This window comes from Lemur catta, chromosome 1, assembly GCF_020740605.2.
Source record: "Lemur catta isolate mLemCat1 chromosome 1, mLemCat1.pri, whole genome shotgun sequence".
NCBI classification, from domain to species: domain Eukaryota; kingdom Metazoa; phylum Chordata; class Mammalia; order Primates; family Lemuridae; genus Lemur; species Lemur catta.
The window spans coordinates 22,948,359-22,968,253 of NC_059128.1; the positions used below are offsets into that span (position 1 = coordinate 22,948,359).

The 19,895-nt window shown below is 45.2% G+C and overlaps 1 protein-coding gene across 5 annotated transcripts in view; it reads right to left on the reverse strand.

Annotated features, from left to right (window-relative positions):
* Positions 1-19,895, reverse strand: part of ADCK1 (aarF domain containing kinase 1) — a 102,623-nt gene that overhangs the window by 64,680 nt on the left and 18,048 nt on the right. The gene's annotated exons all lie outside the window — the stretch shown is intronic.

The following is a 19,895-nucleotide window of genomic DNA, read 5'->3' on the forward strand; positions in this document are numbered from 1 at the left end:
GAGCCCCGGCTCTGGGATGAGGGTGCTTAGGGCTGCAGCATTCTCTTCTGAATTTCTAAAGTAACAGTTTCCTGTGTGCTTCACTTGGCAACTAATTATATAGCATCTTCGAACGCTTCTTCCATCTTTGTTGTCAAGTGTTATTTAACTCCTTGCAAGCTTTTATTGCCCCTGATATGTGCTAATTACATCTGCATCCTTCATGGCACCTAAGAGGGCGCAAATCCATTGTTATTCACTCTCTTTGCTGACTTGGTTGATGGGAGGCAGTAGCAGGTCCCCAGGGGGGAGCCCTGGTCTTGTGTACATGCCGGTGGCCCCATCTTCCTCAGAGGCTGTAGCTCCTGGAAGGCTGGACCCTCAGAGGACCAAGCCTCCCAGCTGGGCTCTGGGCTGGAGTGATGACTGGGGCTGCACAGCCTGGGGGGAAGATGGGGCCACCTCCCAGCTCTGGAAGGACTCTCCCAGGAGAGACATCAGCCACCACATAGTCCCTGGGGACCTACTGTGGGCCCAGCCACGGGCCCTCTACCACCAGGGAGGGCAACAGAGCCGCTCGCACAACAGAGAATGACACACGGCCACAAGCAGAGGAAAGGGCCCAAGACTGGGTACCGTGGCAACTCACAGATGAAAAACCAAGAGGGTTGGCACTGGAGGGGTTTGGCTCATGGGGAGGGGGAACCGGGGTGTGTGTCGGTCATGAGCACACGGCCTCTCAGCTCCCAGTCCACTCTTCTTTGCCTGCTCTGTGGTCCTGTGTTCCCTCTCCTCTGTCAGATGGCTTGACAGCAGGCTTTGTCAGTGGGGGCTCTGCAGGGACACTGTGAGGCCACAGCAGGAGCAAGGGGTCTCCCTGCTGGTCCCAGGGCACTGTCAGCAGCACGTAGCCAGCAGGTCAGCAGCTGGCAGTGCCCACTGCAATGTCCTCATAGACCAGCTGTGCCCATTAGTTTCTGGACTACCCAGTGGTCCTCTCCCATGGACCAACTCAGGCCCCCCCTCCAGCGAGTGTCCCGACCACCCAGCAGGCCGCTCTGACAGATCAGCTCTGGCCCACTCCCCCCTAGTAGGCTGCTCCCATGGGCCAGCTCTGGCTCAGGCCTCCACTGTGTCCCCTTGCCAGCAGCCTGCTCCACCGAGGCCTGACCCTCAGTCTCATGGGCAGGGGGATCCTGGCTAAGCCCTCATTCTATCCTGTTCACTATCCCTCAGCCCTAGAAGGAAGAGGTGCTTCATGTGTTTGCTACTTCTGTTCCCTTGGAATCTTCTTCTACTCCTTTTAGGAGTTAACAACCTTTTACTAATTAATAAGACTTTATACTAAATTTTCCCTGTTCAAATTACTGGTGTGGCTGGACCCTGGCTGATGCACAGGGTTAAGCCCTTGGAATTAAATCTGAATAGATTAAGATGGAAAAGGAAGGCATTTCAGATCGAGACAACAATGTAAGCAAAGGCACATGTGCGTGTGTGCTGTGTGTGTTGCTGTGTGTTGCTATGTGTATGCACGTGTTGCTCTACGTGGGTGTGTGTGTGCTGCTCTGTGTGTGCTGCTGTGTGCATCACTGTATGTGGGTGTGTGTATTGCTGTGTGTGTGCTGTGTGTCGCCGTGTGTGGGTGTGTGTGCTGCTGTGTGTGCACACGTGGACATACCTGCTCCATCACTTTGTTTAGACTGGACTGACATCTGCATTTGTCTCTGCTGCTGGCAGCCCTCAGAAAGCATCAGCCTCACCCAGCCAAGCCCTCCCCCCAGGGACAGAGCCAGGACTCTAGTGCCTCTCACCTGTAGTGTGGCTTGAACCAGTCCCAGGTAGGGTGTCCCTTGGCACAAAGTGACAGTGACTTTCAGGACAATACAGCCCTCTCTGGTCACACAAGCCCAGGAAAGCCAGTCTGCCCTGACTCACCAGTTATCTGGCACATCAGCTCTTGGGGACAGAAGCCATGTGTGTCCCCTGTACACTCTATGTACCTCCACAAGTCGTGGACATGCCATAAATGACGACTGTGGGCCATACGCTCACAAAACCATCACCCATGAAGTGGAGTCAGCACCTACTGCAAATGGCACCTACATCTCCACTGAAAACACCCCAAAGTCACCTTCAACCTGATTCTAACTCAACTCACACACATACATACTCATTCTTTCTCACACACACGCACACAAGTGACAGATAATACCACTCACCAAAAAATTAAAATATTCTTTTAAGGCCAAAAGACACAAATGCTAAAGGACAGAGCAGGTACTCTGATCTGCGGGGTCCCTTCCCAGCCCCAGCTCCTCCAGGTTCACTGTCTTTTAGGATCAGAAGCCAGGCCCCATTCAGACCTCCAGGGAAGTACTGGCTCAGGGGACACTCCTGCTCTCAGCACTCACTTGCTTCATCTGGCACCATAGGTAATACAGAGCAACGTGCACACACACAGCAACACATGCCCACACACACATACACACACAGCAACCCCCACACACAGAGCAACACACACAGAGACAGTCTGCTGGCAGCAAGGACTGTACACAGGGATTGCAGAATTCTCTCTTCCTGGGATCCTTCCCCCAGCCATGTGAGTGTAGACGTTGGAAAAAGCAAAACATCCAGAATCTCCTGACCTCTGCATCCCCTCAACTCTAGTCCTTCATACCACACATATCTTTGAGCACCATGAGGGACATGCAGGTAAATGAGAGTTAGTTTTGGGTTTTGTTTGTTTGTTTGTTTTTCAAGTAGAGACGAGGTCTTGCCCTTGCTCAGGCTGATCTCGAGCTCTTGAGCTCAAGTGATCCTCCCACCTCTTCCTCCCAGAGTGCTAGGATTATAGGCGTGAGCCACGCGCCCGGCCGAGAGTTGGTTTAGAACAGCACTGTCCAATGGAATTGTCCACAGTGCTGGAAATGTTCTGCTCCTGCGCTGTCTAACACGATGGCTGCTAGCTACATGGCTATACATGGCTACTGAGCACTAGACATGGGCTACTGAGACCGAGAAACTGAATTGTTTTGTTTTGTTTCCAGCACTCACAGTGATGGGGAAGAAACCAAATTTTTATTTAAATAGTTAAATTTCAAGTAACTTAAACTTAAGTCACCACATGTTGCCAGTGGCTACCTACCATATAGGACAACTCCGGTTTATAAATTAGCAACAACTACAATGAACATACAATCATTTATCTAGTTCCCTGTTCAAAGTACTACTCTTGGCCTACAGTAAACACAAATATAAATGCTGGTTGTTTTTAAATTTTCCCAACATCTCTGTAAAATAGACCTTACTATGTGTCTTTACAGAGAAAAAAATAATCTCAGAGACATTCAGTGACATTCCCAAAGTTGCACGTCCAGTAAATGGTGAAACCATGGTGTGTTCAAACCTTCATCTGTCAGATACCAGCCTGGTATACTGTGCACCATGAGCTGGGGAACAAGAATTGAATTTCTCTATGTACAAGGCCTTGTATGGGGCTGCAAAGAGGTACAGACATGCTCTTCATGGGTAAGGAGCTTACAGTGTAGACTTAGAAGCAGACATGCACCCACAAGACCAAAATTGCCAATAGCAGGCAGTAAAGCTATAATAGCTGTCCAATCACTCCAGCGTGTGACATGTGCAGGAGCAGGCGCCAGGCTGGGCACTCGATGGTGGCCCTGGAAGTTCGGTCGAGTGTGTACAGTTTCAAAGGCCAAGGCAAGCTTTATCTGGTCTTCAATAAAACAAGGAGGGACCATATAATAATGGTTAATAGCATTGGCTTTGGAATCAGAAAGACCTGAGTTTAAATCCTGTTTCACTACTTTCTTGTCATATAACCTTGGACTGGCTAATTAACTTTGGAGCCTCAGTTTCCTCATTAGTGAAAGAGGGATAATATTTATACTTGTCCCTGTGATGATTAAATGAAGGTATGCATAAAAAAGAGCTTAGCACTGGGTCCAGCATAGTCAGTGTTCAGTAAATAAATTGAAAGAGACAGAGAAGGGAAAAAAATTAATCTTCCTAGAAAAAAGAAATATTAAAAAAATTAACACTTCAGGCCCATCCATTCCCTACACAGTACTTGGTTCAGTCCAACAAGTCTGGACCACAGTCTAATAGACAGAAACAATAGCTAATTTCATGCTCCGTCATCTAAATTGTAAAGCACCAGTGCATAAGAAATGAAATTGCTGCAGAGTGTTCTTCTAAACACACAGACTTCAGGTTTTCTTCCCCAAAGATCTCCCTACTTCTGCTATTCTGACAACAAGCACCCATTTGCTCACTGGACCCAAGCCTGGCCTTCAGCCAGCACCTGGCTTCCCTGGCGGTCTGGGTGTGTCCCTGCAGCAGCACCGCACGGCAGAGCCCCCACGCTCTCCCCTCATCCTGTCACAACATCACAGAACAGCTGGCACGGCCTCCCTACCCCGGCTCCGGCTTCCTATTCACTCCAGCTCAGTAACTTGCCTTATGATTATCTCATTACCAATAACCTTGCTGTAATGAGTTTTAATCTGCCTCATATTAATTAAAAGCATTGTCATTAGCCAGCTTGGTTTGGGGTTGGGGAGAGGGGCACTGAACAGCTAATAAGATCAACTCCGTGTTGAAGAGTTATTGATTGGGCCGAGAGCCAAGACCCACGGACGGCAATTCTTTACCCACGTGTGAATCCCCAAGAGCAGGGCCCCCAACCACCGTCAGACTGAATCCACCAGGCTCCTATCAGCAACGGGAATGTCTCCGATGGGGTGTGTGACACCAAGAGGGAAGAGACAGACACACACACACACACACACACACACACACACACACACACACGCAGAGAGAGAAGGGGAGACTGAAAGACAAGGCAACAGACAGACCCCCAAAACAGACCTTTGGTTAATTCATTTAGTCAGAAACTCAAGCCTCAAAGGACTGAAATGTTAACAGTAGTATCTCTGGGCTACGAAATTATGGGAGTATTTTTTTCTTCTTTATAGGTTTTCTGTATTTCCCAAATCTCTTATAACTAAAACATATTACATCAATAATGGGGGAGAACTCTTTTTTAATTATCTCTTCTTTATCATATTCCAGGAATGGAAAAGTGCAGCTGATTTTTTTTTTTCAGCTTTAAATGGACAAGACTCCACCGTGTAGACTGGACAGCTTTGGTCAGAGAGAGGAATCCAGCACCTCTCCCCTGCCTGGCAGGGTGCCGGGGTCCATGTGTGTGTTTTCCATCATGAAAACAGAATTGTAACTCCTCATCCCCAAGAAATCAGGCCAGGGCTACCTCCAAGGTCCCTTTCTGGATGCTACCCTTTGCTCTGTCATTTAGGCAACAAAGTAAAACTTATCACATCTTGGGGAAAAAAACAAGTTGCAGTTTATAAATGTTTTGCAGGAGCTTGGCCCCAGACTGAATCCCACTCTGACCACACAGGGGACAGTTCTGTGGTTAAGAGCTCAGGACATCAGAGTGCCTTGGGCTACATCCCAGCTTCACCACTTAGAAGCTGGTGACCTTGGACGGGTTATGTAAGCCCTCTCTACTTCAGTCTTCTCATCTATAAAAGGAAGATAATAATAGTACCTACACCTCGCAAGGCTGCTGTGAAGATTAAATGAGGTGAGGTGATACACATAACCAAGTAGCCAGCCCTGGCATTTCTATACTTATTGTAAGGGTATCTGGGATTTGTTTTAAGCAGGTCGGTAAGATACACAAACACAGAAATAATTATCGTGAAGGAGGACATCTTTACTCACAAATCCCTGGGAGGAGGAGGCATGGCATGCCCTGCAAGGGAAGCACCAGGGTGGGTCAAAGGCAGAGGGAGGGGAAATGTGGATGAGAGCCTTCCCCGCGGATGCACGGGAAAGAAGGGGTGAGTCAGTGTACACAGGCTTGGGCCTGGCTACTTTGAATAATTCCATCCCCAGCTGTTTGGTACCTGGCCCTGGGGCGATTAGGGAAAGGGAACAGTCGCCCAAAGTATAAGATCCTGATAAAGGAGGTGGGAGCTTGAGCTCCTGACTGGTTGGTTTGCATACGAAAGGCATACCCCTAGAAGAGTTGCTGCTACCTCTAGGAATTAGTTAGCCCTAGAAGGAGAAGTCCTTCCAATGCCAGCAAAACCCCAAGATGTCAAAGTATCAGAAAACCTATAGAAAATAAAAGGCATGATTAATACGATACTCTAGCTATACTCCCTTTGGGGATCTCAGCAAGCATCATGGTTGTAAATACCATCTACAAACTGATGACACAGAAATGTGTATCCTCTGCCCAGACTTCTCCCCTGACTTGAGGCTTGACACATCCCACTGCCTCTTTGACATCACTCCAATGACCAAAGGGCCCCTCAAACTTAGCCTGACTTTCCCTCCACTCCCACCACCACCAAATCTGCTCCTCCTGCAGTCTTCCCCACCTTAAAAAATGGCAACTCTAATCTTAGAATTTTTCAGGCCATAAATCTTGATGTCATCCTTGACATCTCTCTCAAAACAGGAACTAAAATTATTTTCCCATGTGAAATAACAAAAAACTGGATAAGATACATAAAACAATGGGTTTTCAAGGAACAGAACATTCAGCAATAAAGGACGTGATTCCTGAGAGACAGAAAACAGACAAGGAGCACTATGACTGCCCCAGTTTATTGTACCAGGAGTTTCCAGGCCACAGCACCAAGAAGGGAACCCAGGCAGGGGACCAGAGGACTCCCCGAGATGAGGAGACAGAGCTGAGAGTCCAGGAAGAGTTCAAAGGACAGAGTACTGAAGAGGAGAGAGCTGTACAAAGAAAAACCACTAACGATGTGCAGACGGCCCACTGTGTGTACTCTGCTGAATACAGATCAGCACACGTATATGTAAAAATCACCTGAGTCCAGGGAAAGAACAACCCAAAAAGATTAGGGTTAACAGTACCCAGCACTCAGGCAAGACCTATTTCCTCCAGCCAGACTGGAAAAATCTCATAATTCATAGGACATTTGTTATATTACCCAGAAAGGTCTTGCCTAAGCAAAGGGGAAAATCCCAAACCAAACACCATTCCATTCCCCTATAACAAATAGTAAAAGCAAGACCTAGATAAAGCAAACTATTTCCAAGCAACTTAACTGTGTCCCAGAACAAAGCTCAAGAATATGTGTAAGAATACACAAATATCTAGCACCCAAAAAACTGAAGCACAATGTCTGGCATCTAATAAATTACTAGGCATGCAAAGAAGCAGAAACATATGATACATAACGAAAAAAAATCAATCCATTAAAACCAACCAAGAACTGAAACTGATGTTAGAATTAGTAGAGAAGGACATTAAAACAAGTATTATAACTACACTTTGTATGTTTAAAAAGGTAACCAGAGACATGGATAATATAAAAGAGAGAGAGCAACCAAGCATGCACAAAACACAATCACAAATCACAAACTTCTAAAGATGAAAGTGTAATGTGTGAAATAAAAAATATACTGGACGAGATTAATGGCAGATTAGACATTGCAGGAAAAAAAAGATTAGTGAACTTAAAGCCCTAGCAATACAAACTATTCAAAATGAAACACACAGAGGAAAAATAATTTTTTGCCCGGACATGGTGGCTCATGCCTGTAATCCTAGCACTCTGGGAGGCTGGGGCGGGAGGACAGCTTGAGGTCAGGAGTTCAAGACCAGCTGGAGCAAGAGCAAGATCCTATTTATACTAAAAGTAGAAAAATTAGCTGGGTATCTTGGATGCACCTGCAGTCCCAGCTACTTGGTAGTCTGAGGCAGTAGGTTGCTTGAGCCCAGGTATGTGAGGTTGCAGTAAGCTATGATAATGTCACTGCACTCTACCCAGGGTGACAGAGTGAGATTCTGTCTCAAAAAAAAATTTTTTTTAATTTTAAAAAATATTTTTTAAAAATGAAAGGAACACCAGTGAGCTGTGGGGCAAATTCATGCCCCTAGTAAACATGTAGTTGGAGTCCTGAAAGGAAAAGAGAAGAGAGGGGAGAAAAAATATCTGAAGAAATATTGCCTGAAAATTTTTCAAATTTGATTTTTAAAAATCTATAAACAGATTCAAGAATCTCAAGCCCAACTATAAGGAATAAGAGCAAACCTACATATAGAAATTGTTAAAACTAGTGTTAAAGAGAAACTCTTAAAAGCATCCAGAGAAAAAAGACATCACAGACAGAGGAACAAAAATAAGAATGACAAGTGTTTCACTGGAAACGATATAAGCAGAAGTTAGTGAAGCAACATCTCTGAGGCAATGAAAGAAAACCCAGAATTCTATACCCAGCAAAAACATCTTTCTAAAAAAAAGGTATAATAGCTCTTTCAGATATATAAAAGCTAATATATTCTATTTTCCTGCACTACAAGAAACATTAAAGGACCTCCATCAGGCAGAAGAAAAATGAAACCATATAAAAATATGGATCTACACAAAGGAAAAAAGAGACCAAAAATGGTAACTTCATGAGTAAATACACAAGAATTTTTGCCTTATATTGTGTATCTCTTTAAAAGGTAAGTGGAGCCAGGCATGGCAGTGTGTGCCTGTAATCCCAGTTACTCGGGAGAATGAGGCAGGAGGATCACTGGAGCCCAGGAGTTTGAGACCAACCCGAGTAACACAGTGAGACCCTGTCTCAAAAAAAAAAACAAAAACAAAAACAAACAAACAAAAAAATATATATATATATAAGTGACTGCTTAAAAAAAAATAACAACAATGCAATGGGGAGTTTATAACATACAAAAGCAAAATGTATTACATCAATAGCATAAAGGCTGGGAAGAATGAAATGAAAGTGTATTAGTTTGTGATTTTTATACTCTGTGAAGTGGGCTATAATATCACTTCAATATAGACTATGACAAATTAAAGATGTACACTATAAACGAAAGAATCATTAAAATAACAAAAAGAGCCAGGAGTGGTGGCTAGCACCTATAATCCCAGCTACTCAGGAGGCTGAGGTGGGAGGATCACTTGAGCTTAGGCTGCAATGAGCTATGATCACATCACTGCACTCCAGCCTGGGCAACAGAGTGAGACTCCATCTCAAAAAAATAAAATAAAATGACAGAAAGAATTATAACTCATAAGCCAATAAAGGAGATAAAATGGAATCATGAAAATATTCAATCCAAAAGGCATGAAGGAGAAAATAAGTAATAACAAGCAAAAAGGACAAACAGAAAACAAATAGCTAGATGAAAGACATAAATCTAACCATATCAATAATCCCATTAAATGTGAAAGGCCTAAACACCCCCAATTTAAAGTTAGAGGCTATCAAACTAGATAAAAAAGAAAAACCCAAATATATGCTGCCTACAAGAAATGCTCTTTAAACACAAAAAACACAAATAGGTGTAAAAGGATGGAAAAGGATATACCACACCAATAAAATCAAAAGAAAGCTAGAACATGTATATCAGATAAAACTGATTTCAGAGAAAAGAACATTCCAGGGTAAAGAAGGTCATTTCATAATGATAAGGGGGTCAATCCATTAAGAGGACATACAATCCTAATCATTAATGCATTCAAATAACAGAGCCTCAAAATACATGAAGCAAAAATAAAACTACAAGGAGAAATAATCCACAATTATAAACAAAGATTTCAACACCTGCCTCTCAATAAATGATAGAACAAATGGATAGAAAATGGGTAAGGAGATAAAAGACTTGAACAATACTATCAACCAATCTGAACTAATTAGCATTTACAGAACACTGTGCCCACCTCCCCACCCCCCCCACCCCGCAACAGCAGAATATATATTCTTTTCAAGGGTAAAAGGAACATTTACCATGACAGACAGTATTCTGGGCCATAAAGCAAGTCTCAACAAATTTAAAAGGATCAAGACATATACAATATACTCTCTGACCACAATGGAATCAAATTATAAATTATTAACAGCAAAATCTCTGGAAAATCTCCAAATATTTGAAAACTAAATAACACAATTCTAAGTAACTTATGGGGCAAAGAAGAATCAAAAGGTAAATCAGAAAGAACAGTTGATCTTTGAAGAACATAGGTTTGAACCGTGAGGGTCCCCTTATAAGTGGATTTTCTTCTGCCTCTGCCACCCAAGACAGCAAGACCCACCTCTCCTCTTCCTCCTCCTCCTCAGCCTACTCAACATGAAGATGATGAAGATGAAAACCTTTATGATGATCCACTTCCATTTAATGAATATATTTTCTCTCACGATTTTCTTATAACATTTTATTTTCTCTAGCTTACTTTATTGTAAGAATATAGAATACATATAACATATGAAATATGTGTTAATCAACTGTTTGTTATTGGTAAGGCTTCCAATCAACAGTAGGCTATCAGTAATTAAGTTTGAGGGGAATCAAAAGTTATACATGGATTTTCAACTGCATAGGAAGTCAGTATCCCAACCCCTGCCTCATTCAAGGGTCAACTGTATTTGCAACTGAGTTAAAATGAAAATACAACATATCAAAATTTGTGAGATGCCATAAAGCAGTACTTAGGAGAAAACATAATAGCACTACACACCTATGTTAGAAAAAGAAGAAAGGACTCAGAACAACAACCTCACCTTCCACCTTGAGAATCTAGAAAAAGAGAGCAAATTAAACCCAAAGTAAGCAGGAAAAAAAAAAAACAAAAACCATAAAGAACAGAAATTAATGAAGTAGAAAAAAAGAGAGAGAAGTCAATGAAACCAAAAATTGCTCCTATGAGAAGAGCAATGAAATTGATATGTAAAAAAAAACCTATGCCCAAAGATGTTCATCAGTATCAGTTATAACAGAAAAACATACATGTAGATGCAACCTAAACGTGGGAAAGGGATTAGTTAAGTAAATTACGGAAGTCACACATGGAGTACAAGTACCCAGTTTAAGTGAAGACCATAAAGACCATGTAACATGGAAAAATGCTAAGGATAACACGTTAAAAGAGAAAAACTGTTCATTTTATTGATAGAACACTATAGATATAATGGGAAAGGGTTAGAAGAGAGTGTATTAAAATTATAATGAGTTCAATCTGGTGAAATTATAAAGTTTTTCTTGAATCCCTAAATTTTTAATGATATAGTTATTGCTTTAATGAATTTTTTCATTTTTAAGTTGAGATATAATTCCTGTACCATAAAATTCTCCATTTTATTTTTAGAGATGAGGTGTTAGTCACCCACACAGGAGTGCAGTGGTACAATCACAGTTCACCGCAGCCTCAAACTCCTGGGCTCCAGTGATCCTCCCACCTCAGCCTCCCAAAGTGCTAGATTACAGATGTGAGTGACCACGCTCAGCCAAATTCCCCATTTTAGAGTGTACAATTCAATGGTTTTTAGGATAGTCACTAAGTTGTACAACTATCACTACTAATTCCAGAATATATAAATTATGTTTCTTTAATGAATCATATTACTTCAGTCACACTTTATACATATTCACCTTGAGTCTTTGAAACAAAACTTCCCTGTCTTCATTTCAAACTGATCAATACTCATTAACAGACGATAAAGGCTGTGAATACCCAAGTATGTATAACTTTCCTATCATCTTAGGTTTTACTAACAGTTAACTCAGTTAATAATTTCATATTAAAATGAGGATCAAACTTAAGTTACCAAATGCCTTGTCAGCACAATGCAAGTATAAATAGATCTCTAATTTATAATTTTCACGTACTCTTCTCTATAATCAGCTGTTCCTATTTGAATTGTTCATTCACTGTACCAGCATAGGATATGAGCTACTGGGAAATGAAACCTTGCTCATCACAAGCTCTGTAATAGTGGTCCTCAGTACTAAATGCACAGTCCTTTACAATGCATTAAACTTTTCACGCACATTATCTCACCCGATCCAGGTAAAAGCCCCCGAGGTAGGTGCTATCTTTCTCCCCACTGCACAGATGCAAGAACTGAGGCTCAAAAAAGTTAGGGGCACTTTGCCAAGGATTACTCAGCCAGTAAACAATAAATCCAGGGCTTGAGTCATTGTCTTCTAATTCCCCAAACCCTATCTTTCTACTCAATTCTGCCACCCTTCCACACTGTTAAACATTGTTTGTAAATTAGAAGAAAAACATCAGGTGGCCAGTGCCTGCTGTGGCACTCAGTGTTGCCGTCCCTACTTGCTCACATCATCCAGCCCAGCCCAGCCTCTGGCTGAGCCTCAGCTATTTCCCAGGGCTGGGCCACATGGCCCTGGTCATGTCTAGGCTCCTGCGAGCTGCTCCAATAACCCAGCAAACAACACCGAGATTAGGAACAAATTCATGAACACACATGGGTCTGGAAAGCACACCTTGCACAAACTGAGATCAGGAACCACTGGGAGAAGGAAGAGAGGGAGGCCCAGGAGGCATGAGGTCTCTGGATACAGCAACTGGACAAGGCCAGAGGACTGTGCAGCCCAAGGAGGCAGGTCCAGGAAGGGCAGCACACTGGCCACACTGGGAAAAGGGGAACAATCTTCAATGGTAACCCTTCAAAGGTCCTCAGTATGAAGTGCAAACTCCTACCAGGCCCTACAGGCCCATGACAATACAGCCCAGCTGTCCCGCAGCCTCGCTCTCTATCCTCCAACCACAGTGATCAGCCCCTTCCCGAACCATCACAGGCTTTTACACGGGTCTCCCTAACCTCACCACTCCTCTCTCTGTCTCACCTGTCAAAATCCTCTCAGCCTAGACCCAGGCCTGTCTCTCTGCACCTCTTCCTGCTCCTGACCTGGTCCATTCTTCACTCCTCACCCACCCCCTTTCACAAAGAATGCTACCGCTTCTCCCGATACAGGACTAACGGCAGAGCCGAGAGTTCCTTCCCCAGCGTAACTCAGAATCCTTTTGTCTGAGGCTCCCTTGGAGAAAACTGGGCTTCAGCCCATGCCGCAGCTCCGTGGTGGTGACCAGCTGCTCTGCTCCAGGTCCAGAGAAGGAAAAGCAGGGAAGCAACCCCAGGCATGACCACATTGCAACCAAGTTAGGTTGTGACCCAAGGTAAAAGGCCCAGAGCAACAGAACTTCCAAAGGTTAGGGACGGTGATGTGACCATCCCCCGGTAGCGAAGGCATCCTTACTGATGTCTTTCTCAGCAGCAAACAGGTGGACAGACCACAAGAAGGCCTCTATTTGAGGATCCAGAACAGGGGCTTTTCCCCCACAACCAGTCAGGACGTGGACTCGTGGATGATTCACTCAGCAAGAGCCACCTGCCCGTCACAAGGCACCAGAGAGCCCTCCCCGCTACTGCCTTGAATAGCGCAGGGGGCAGGCGGCTCATCCTGCAGGAGTCAGCTCAGAGTCCCATCCCTCCAGGCCAGGCTCTCAGGACTCTCAAGGACTCCTGATTCTTAAGGTCGGCCGGAGTCCCCTCAGGGTCACCCAAATGGCACTGTTCCTAACGGCTCTGCATGGCTGGACTGACAGGGAGAGGACCATAGCTTTTAGGTCTAGGCTCTGACTGGGCCCTGCTTTCTAAGCCCACTTGGCCAAGCGCACAGAGCTAATTAGTGGCAGAGCTGGGATCTGAACCCAGGCAGTCTGACTCCAAGACCACAAAGAAATGCCTCTTAGAAAACCTATATGCTTCAGAAAAAAAGGCTTTGAACCAGGACTCAAGGGACCTGGATTCTGGACCAATTCTGCCAATTACTGCCCCTACTTATGCAATCCTAAACAAATCATCTCAGCTTTCTGGACCTCAGCTGGCTCATCTGTAAATCAAGAGGTTGAGCAGAATCAGGAACAGCAAGTGTGTGCATACATGTCCCTCCTCTGTTACTACACCCACGGCACACGCCAGACATCATTAATCAACCACAGCACGCATCTCAGCCCAGATGAAGACTCACTCACTCTCCACCCTGTACTCAGACAACCACTACTTATCAATTGGAGTTGGGAAATGAAATGTCTTTGCTCTCCCAGAGCTAGAGTGTTTCTAAGGTGTCTTCTGACTCTAAAAACCTACAACTCTGTCACTAAAGGCAAAATCTTAATCCTAGCCCCAACTCCAAGTAGATTGTTGTCACATTCTTCAGTCTGCCTTCTGTAAGATGGCGTTTTGTCGCATTATGTTATTATGGGGCCAGCTCCACTTTTTCCCCTACCCCCAAAAAACCACACTCCAGGCCAATGGCCAATGAGTTATACAGACCGGATCAGCTCTCTAAGGGACCCCAACAGAGGGGAGAGCTAAGGCCAAAGCCACTGCCATGACAGGATGAAGGGGCACAGGTTCCTCTGCGTTAAGCACTCTGTTTCCCAAAGGTTCCAGTCAAAATAAACATTTTCCCTACAGGTGGTAAGACAGGAAATTATGATCAGTCACTGACACTGCGGCAGGAGTTTCTCCACCTGCTTCTTTTTCCAGCCATGGCAACTAACCTAGAGCAGAGGTCAATGGAATGGGGCAGGTTCCAAACATAGGTTCGTTTTCAGAGGCCATCCTAAAAGGAAGGTGGCAGGAGGGGGGTGTTTGGAGAGGGCAGTTGCTAGTGGCTGAGAAAGCATAATGAATAAAACATGCCACATAGCTGCCAAGGATACTTGCATTTTAATAAGGAACAGAGTTTTAGGCCAAAAGAATTACTCTCTAATGGTGGAATTACAAGCACCAGCAATGATTTAGGGAGGTATTAAGCAAAGAAAGTTGTTCCAGCATCCCTGAAATCCCAACAAATGAGTTGATGTGACTGTGCAAGCCCTCAGCAAACAGCAAACGAGCTGCAAATTTAAGAGATTAATAATATTATTACTGGCAACTTGTGACTCCACCTGCCAGCGAGCAAGGCTGTCACCGCACAGACAAACCCAGATGCCCACAGGAGCCCAGGACACGCACTCTTTGGTCTGGAAAGCATCCATTTGGGAACCGGGTTGCCAGAAAAGCTGAAGAGAACCCTTCCCTCCATCTGCCCCTTAATCACACACACTGAGAAGATGCATAATTAATTTGTTCTCAACAGTTGTTCTGTGGCTAGAAGAGTGGGGGCATCTCTGGAATGGCAATTACAGGCAAGAAAAACAAGTGTTAGGCCACAAGCAGAACAATGCACCCAGCCAGCCCCTCCCTTCCCGTCCCCATCACGCCTGCTCAGGCTTAGGGCCTGTATGAGGAGCAGGAGTCTTTTTCATTTCTTCACAGCCTTGAGCTCCTGGGGGCTGGTAGGAAGGAACAGAAAACAAAACCCTGAAAGACACCGGAAAGTAGGCCACACTCTAACCTCAGAGAGACAGCTAGCACAGGCACAAAGCTCAGCTGCAACGTGAAGGCTAACAGGTAGGGCATTGGGGGGACAATTGAACACACGTAGAAACCAGATGAAATTAGAGAACTCCTGTTAATTTCGTTAGTTGTGATGACCACATTGCAATTACTTGGAAAAAAAAAAATCAGCTTTTAGAGATGCACACTGAAATTACAGGTGAAATGTCATGATTTCTAGAATTTACTTTAAAATTCGTTAGCAAAAATAAATAAATGAAAGAATTATGACAACCTATTTTAGATCTAGGTGCCAGGTATAGAGGTTTATCATATTAGTCTCTGCAGTTTTGTTAATTACATTTAAAATTTTTCATATAGAGTTTTTTATTTTTCTTAAAGATCCAACAGCAGACCCCAGCCTGCTGTTCTTAACTCTTCACTAGGGCCTTGGAGGCCCCGTCCTCAACCTGCACCAGCCTCTCTCATCTCATTTTATACCACATTCCCTCTCGTTCACGCTACTGTCACACTGGCCTCCTTTCAGGTCCTTGAATGAGCCAAGCTCATTGCCACCCCGGGGTTTATAGGCCGCTGGTCCCTCTTCCCAGGGCTGGCTCAGGGTGGACAGCATGGCCCTGCACTAGGAAGGGCCTGCATCTGTGGTTTAATACTCTACAGTCACTGTGGAAGTCAGAATAATGCCCCTGGCCCCCAAGATGTCCACATCCTACTCCCTGGGACCTATGAATGCGTTGCCTTACATAGCAAAGAGAATTAAGGTTGCAGAAGAAATGCAGGTTGCAAATCTGGTTGACCTTGAAAGAATGAGAATATCTGGATTACCCAGGGGGGCCCGGTGTCGTCACCATGGCTTTTGAAAGTGGAAGAGAGATGCAGAAGGAGAACTAGAGAGATGGCAGCGGGAGGGGGACTTAGCCAGATGTTGCAGGCTTTGAAGATTGAGGACGGGGCCACGAGCCCAGGACTGGGTGGCCTCTAGAAGCTGGAAAAGACAAGGAAAGGAATTCTCCCCTAGAGTCTCCTTGAGGAACACAGCCCTGGTGACACCTTAATTTTATCCCAATGAGAACCATTTCAGAATTCTGACCTCCAGAACTGTCAGAGAATAACTGTGTATTGTTTGAAGCCACTAAGTTTGTGCTAATTTGTTATAACTGCCATAGGAAACTATTAATAATAGCTGTCTTGAAATTCTTTAACGTTATTTTTGAATTTGTGTTTTGTAAGTGAAGTCTGATGAGACAAAGAGTGTGAGCTGGGAGACTGAGCTCCCACGCAGTCCCATCTCCGCAGAATGGGTTCCTGGCTGACCGTTCCCCACCCTGACACTGCCATCGCTGCTGCTCTCCACCCAGGGTGGCAACCAGAGCATTGGCAGGGAAGGCTGGCATTCTGCTGTAGCTCTCCATCCTTGTGGGGGGCCTGTGCACAGGCATGGGGAGGGTCAAGGTGACACAGGTGACATGCAGCATCCAGCACCGGCCTAGACAAGAATGACCACAGCAAGTTCTGCACGCAACTTGGCAAGAACCTCTCACTCACCCTGATCCAAGTCCTGAGCACATCCGAGCAGAGGTTGCAATCTCCCGGGAGCTGCCCATCCTCTGAGGGTTGAGGCAGCAGGTCCACAGGAAGGGAAACTTGCCCTCCCCACGCCCAGCCGGAGCGCCACATTTTCACTTTGCACTGGGCCCCGTAAATCACATCGCCAGCCCTGCCTCTTCCTCTAACACTCTTCCCCCAGCCCCTCACTTACTGGTTCTTTGATGACGCTTCAGTTTCACCTGAAAAACCTCACATCAGAGAGCCCTTACCCAGCCCCACCTTCAGCCGCTCTTTATCCCACAACTACATTTTATTTCCTTTAGGGCACTTAGCAAGAGCAGAAATGACCTATTTACTTCATTGATTCACTGAGAAGTAAACACCGGGACTACTGTGTGACCCGCACTGTTCCAAGTACTGCAGACATAGCAGCAGGCAACACAGACCAAATCCCCCGTCTCCTGGAGTCGGCATGCTGCTGAGTTCCATCAACAGTTAATTATCTCTTGTCCCTGCAAAAACAGACCATTGTATACCCAGAACCCCACATAGTGCCTGGCACATAGTAGATGTTCAATAAATACCTGCTGCACAATTAGCTGTATGAATAGTGGCTTGGTTACTCTGCACCATGACCAGGCACAGCATAGAGACATCCCTCTTTATCCTATGGGGGGTGGCGAGCAAAGATCTGTCCCATACACAAAAACTGGAGGGGAAGAGGGGCCTGGAGATAGACTGGGGGGTGGAGGAGGCAGCACCCCAATTCCCAAACCACCTTGCCTTAAATTAGCCTCACATATGTCCTGCCGTTATCAGTCAACAGTTTATTTGTATATTTAAGTGAAGTTATTCTGCTAATTGGACATATGTCTCATGGTTCTGCAAGGCAAAGTCTATTAAAAAGTCTTGCTGTAACAGGCAAGAGCTTTGAGGGTAGTTTTATTCAGGGACAGGAAGAGAGCTGAGTGGATTTTAATTTGGTAGAAAATAGCTGCTTGGGGCCAAGACAGTGAGAAGCGGGAAATCAAGAACAGGCTATTAGATTATTACTGCTGTTAACAAGCATCTCGATCACCCTTACAGCTGCAGAGTGCCTTCCATCAACTTTATTAGTTATATTACAGCCTCACATCTACCCCTGCTACGCCAGAGAGTCCCATCCCGGAGACGTGGCCACTGAGGCAAGAGAAACACATCTCGTTCGAGCCAGTATGAGTCTGTCCTCACAGCCCCTGTGGCCTAACCCCCCCGAACACATTAAGGTGTGAGAATTTCTGAGTCCAAGATGAACAGCCCAGAGGGTTTCAGGAGAAATCACAGAGGGCTGAGGGGATGGGAGAGAGGTAACCTAACTCCAGGACTAAACTACCTTAGCCACAGGGAAGTCCTAGCTTATGCCTACCCCAAATCCCTCATCATGTAGCTTCACCGTTTCCCTTCACTCTCTTCAGCAGAGGCGGAACAGCTCAGACATGGGGAAAGCACTCAGTCCAGGGCAGCACGGGAAACTGCAGGGGGTTTTCAGCGGGAAAAACAATCAGGATTGAAAAGTCCAGCCAGGGTTAGTATGGGATGGGATCTGAGATGGGCAAGGACCAGCTGAAGCTGGGGTTCCTCCAGTTCCTGCCCCCCTGAGTGCCTTGCATTAGGTGCAGGCTAAACCCTCAATGCAGCACCGTCTCTGGGGAGCAGGGCACTCTGCCTGCCTCCGCCAGTCCTACAGAACCCAGTGGCAGAGGAAGCTGGAGGTGCAGCCCTGCAGCAGCAGGAAGCCAGCCCATGTGTCCAGGCAGCCCACGTGGGCAAGGGAGCCACAGACACACGCATGAGAGGAGTGTGTGCTGAGCAGAAGAGAGAGACGCCCAGCACACAGCAACAATCTTGCACCACCAGAAACCCAGGGAGTTGTTTTGTTTCATTACAACTGTGGCCTTTGGAAAGGGATCACTGCTTCAGAGCCACAGCAGCAAATACCATCCCATCAGGCATCTTCAAGCCCAAAGAAGCCCCAGGAGATAAACAGGGTAAGCTCGGAAAGAGAAAAGCTGGAAAAAGAGTGGCCAAAAACAGCACGGGAAAGACCAAGGCAACAGTGGGTGCAAGCCAGAGTGTGGCCTACATCTGTTACAGATGGTGCAACCTTGTTTCTCAAAATGTGACCCCATATCAGTGATAGTATGCAAAAGGTGGTACAAAAGGCAATTTCAGTTGGTACCCAGAACGTTTATTTGCATATGCATTAGCTAGACACAAAGAGACAGAGAGAGAGACAGAGGGAGGGAACCAAACCTGTAATTTCACAGATATTTTTGCTTAGAACAATGTCAAGTAAAGGAAAAAGAATCAACAGAATAAAAAAAATCATAGAAATATCTGAATAGTTGGTTATACAGAAGTGCATGCGAATGATAAACAACAAATTCGAGACAGTGCTTATCCTGGTTAGGTAGGAAGAAGACTAGAATCAGGGAAGAAGTACCCACGGGCTACAATTGTATGAGTAAAGTATTAATTCTGAAATTGAACAGTGACTATGAGGGTGATCACTGAATTATTTTTTATACCTTTTCTTAAGTCTTAAATATTTCATGTCTTTTAAAATACAAGGTATATGTAGATATGGCAAAATAGGACACCATTATTGGCCATGGTCCATAGGTAACTAACAAGTCTACAGCAATTAAGAGGGTAACTGGCATTACCTTGGTTGCCTGGGACCTACACAGAAGCCTCTGCACAGTGAGCCCCATCTCCAGGGAGATGCTCCAGTCATACCACATTTTCCCCCAAGAGCCCCACTGATGGGAGTGGATCCCACCATGTCTCTCCGCAGACCGCACCCAAGCCACACAGCCCACCCCTATGGAACTTTCCAGGAATCAGCAAGGCTTTGGGCTCAGGGCCACTGTGGAAAATTGTACAGATTTGCAATGCAGTACTCAGAATGGTTTTGGGTGCACAGAAAGCTAAAAACAAGGTGCTAGCCTCTGTTTCCCTAATTCCAGAGGCCTGGTCCTTAGATGACCCACCAGAGCAAATTAAATGCAGCTCATGCTCCTGCAGAAATTATCACAAACTCCAAGAAAGCCAGTCACCAAGATAGCAAGGATTCA